The sequence below is a fragment of the Natator depressus genome, chromosome 11, assembly GCF_965152275.1.
Source record: "Natator depressus isolate rNatDep1 chromosome 11, rNatDep2.hap1, whole genome shotgun sequence".
NCBI classification, from domain to species: Eukaryota; Metazoa; Chordata; order Testudines; family Cheloniidae; genus Natator; species Natator depressus.
The window spans coordinates 69,678,252-69,681,774 of NC_134244.1; the positions used below are offsets into that span (position 1 = coordinate 69,678,252).

Consider the following 3,523-nt stretch of genomic DNA (forward strand, 5'->3'; position numbering starts at 1 on the left):
ATGATCCATAGAATCACAGAATATCAGAGTTGGAAGGGACCTCAGGAGGTCATCTAGTCCAACCCCCTGCTCAAAGCAGGACCAATCCCCCAATTTTTGCCCCAGATCCCTAAATGGCCCCCTCAAGGATTGAACTGACAACCCTGGGTTTAGCAGGCCAATGCTCAAACCACTGAGCTATTTCCTGCCCCCGCCCCCTCAAAAAAGAGATAGACTTTTAAGATCTTGGGGAATAGTTCATTGCCTGACCAGGGACTTGAACCCTGGACCCTCAGATTAAAAGTCTGATGCTCTACCCACTGAGCTAGCCAGGCTCACTACCTGCTGAATTAGCCAGGCTCATGAGAGGTCTTGTACATCTGCAAGACGTACAACTGTGTTGTATTGGAAATTGACTCTAGCACTGGAGTATCGATTACATCAACTAATAAGAATCGCAGAGCTAGAAACTGTAGTGCTGGAAGCTGCTAATATTCCTGGACAACGGGAAGACTGTGGTAACCACCAGATCCCAGTGTGGGCTTCATTCTGCAAGGTGCTGAGCACTCTGGCCCTGATCCAGCAAAGCTCATAAACAAGTGCTTAGCTTTAAGCCCCGGCCTAGTCCCATTAAAGTCAAACATGGGTTTAAATGCTTTGCTGGCTCAGGGCCAGCATATGGCTGGATCAAGCTCTCAGTGACTATTCGTCCCTAAAAAAATTGAAACTGAAGAAGAACATACAAAAATGTATAACTGAACTGACTGAAGATAATACTCAGGACTCCAGAAAAATTTCTTGGTAATAGTTTATTGAGTTGTAAGTGATATGTGTACCTCCCCCCCCGCCCCCCCCCCAATCCCCAGCACTGCTAAAGAAAGAAAGAAAGAAAGAAAGAAAGAAAGAAAGAAAGAAAGAAAGAAAGAAAGAAAGAAAATTCTAGCATTGGTTACATCAGCTGATAATAAGTGTAAGGCTAGAAACTGCACTGCGGAGACTGCTAATATTTGTAGAAAATGTGAAGATTGTGATCTCCATCAGATCCAAATCTGGGCTTGAACCAAACCCCTGCAAATCAGAGTCAGTGCTGCACCTCTGCCCAAGCACGCACCTCCTGCTCCTAGTCCCACTCCTGGAACATCTCCTATATCAGGGCTTTTAAGGGGTCCTCAGAAGGCAGCCCAGTGGCTGTTTCCACACTGCCTGACCCTGGTGAATCCTCCCCTGGCCAGATTCAAAGCTTTTAGGACCCCTTTACACCACCCTGGCCCTTTGAAGTGGCATAAAGGGCCAGTGGGAGTGATGTTTTCACTGCTGAATCTCACACTCTTGAACTTTGTGGGTCTCAAAGCTGGATTTGGATCCTAATTTTATGGCCTAGGCCCATAGCTACTTTTTAAAAACTGCACTCAAGAATTAAGTGTTGAAGAAGAGATTTGGAAGCACAAAACCACGTTTCTGCCATTGATGGAGATTTGCTTCATTTTAACTTTAACATATGACTTTTTTGAAGTAGCCAAAGGCATCAGGAATATAAATTAATGAGAAGGACATGGGAATGTTTAAAGCAAAACAAATAATTAAGAGCTGTGTCTCTTAGTTTTATAAGTCTAATAAATGACATGCCTCTCTTAATTTTAATACAGGAAAAGGCACCAGATTGCAAAAACTGCTCCCATGTTATTCATAACTTCCTTCAGATACATTAAAATTATGCTGTACTCAGTCTTCATGAAGCATTGAAGCAAGATGGGTCACTGAAATCCCGTTACCCATGTGAATGCCAGATTTAAATGTACTGTTGACATGCTAATGGCCTCCTTCAGAAAGCAGGGTTTGTTCAGTATCCTAATAAGTAGTTCCAAGGTTTGCCAGACTGGTTTTGCAATGAAGTCCTCTTTAGTGTATCATGGACAGTTAACGTATTCTACCAGCCTTCCCACATTGAGGGCTTATCTCTACAACGTAGTTGCACATAGTAGTTTAATCTGGTTTAAAAAGTGATTTAGTTAAACTGGTACAGTAAACCCCTGTGTGGACACTCAGATATTGATTTAAAACTGGTTATATCCTTGACTGCAGACTCGATCATGGGCTATAAGTACCTACATAAGGAAGAGATGTCTGATAGAACATGGCTCTTTAATCTAGCAGATAAAAGCATAACAAGATCCGGTTGCTGAAAGCTAAAGCTACACAAATTCAGACAAGAAATAAGGTGCACATTTTTAGCAGTGAGGGTAATTAACCATTGGAACAATTTACCTAGAGATGAGTTGGATTCTCCATCATATGAATCCTTTAAATTGAGGCTGGCTGTCTTTCAAAAAGACACGCTTTGTTTTGTCTGTGACCTGAGTTATGCAGGAGGTCGGACTAACTGATCGGAATGGTGCCTTCTGGCATTAACATCTATGAATCAATGAATATTTGGTACAACTTATGCCCGTAAATTTTACCAGCACAAGCTAAACTGCTATAAGCCAGGCTTAAAGTGATTTAAGAGCGTCTAAACACAGTTGCACTAGTTTAACAAAACCAGTATAAAAATCAGAACTTTAATTAAGCCACTGCACTGCCCTGTTGACCAGGCCTCAGAGTGATCAAATAGCAGAGAGTGGCTTGGCCCAGATCCTCAGCTGATGTAAACTGGTGTAACAACATTGAAGTCAAAAGAGCTACACCAGTTTAGAACAGCTGAGGCTCTGGCCCTATATTATGGCTGCTTTCAACTGAGGTGGTTTTAACCTGATCTGAAAAAATGCTTGTCTTGTACACTTCACACCTGGGCTGTAAATAAGCCGAATACTTTAAGCATAGTTAAGGTATGAGACCGTCTCTAAAGAAGTCATTCTAACTTAAGATGGCTATCTTATATGTAAGATTAAGGTTAAGGAGACCTGGTTAGCACCATCAAGTTCTGAAATATTGAAGATAAGAATCTGAGGAGAGCACTGTCAGTGAGTAGCTGCCAAAGATCTGATACTTACACAAAGGTTTGGTGCCAAGACAGAATGCAGCAAGGAATGGGGATTCATGTTTCTTAAATATACATAGTAACAAATCCAACAATGGGATCATTATGAACCTAACTGGCTTTCAGAAACTATCCACTGAAAATTAGTTGCGTCCATTTCAAATAATTTTAGCCTACTACTAATTTTAGAACCTACTACAACAGAAGGTGTTCTCATCACTCTGAATGAGGAGAATGCTGCCACATCTACTGGCCCGTTCACTGACATGGCTTAGTGCAGGCCTTATGTCACTACCTTTTCATTTGCTCCTTTCCTTGCTGAAAATTGATCATTTCCTTGCCAGAATTTAGTGATCCAATTTGTGAAAAATCGATCTTGGTCAGATTTCACTCAGCTAAATTCCAATTGCACCCTATGAAGCTTTCTCATACCAACTAGGCACATTAGGTATGCTTGAGTTAGGAAGGAAATGAACACTTCCTATAACAAGAGAAGGGGCCAGAGGGAACGGAGATTCATGATTCCAGTCAACAGCCAGCCACAGCTGGTTACAAATATAAGGTAAT

General features: G+C 41.7%; 1 non-coding gene across 1 annotated transcript; it reads right to left on the bottom strand.

Moving 5' to 3' along the window:
- Positions 1 to 241: 241 nt before the first annotated feature.
- TRNAK-UUU (transfer RNA lysine (anticodon UUU)) lies at positions 242 to 314 on the bottom strand. Its single transcript has one exon. It is a non-coding gene; the product is annotated as a tRNA-Lys (tRNA).
- Positions 315 to 3,523: the final 3,209 nt, after the last annotated feature.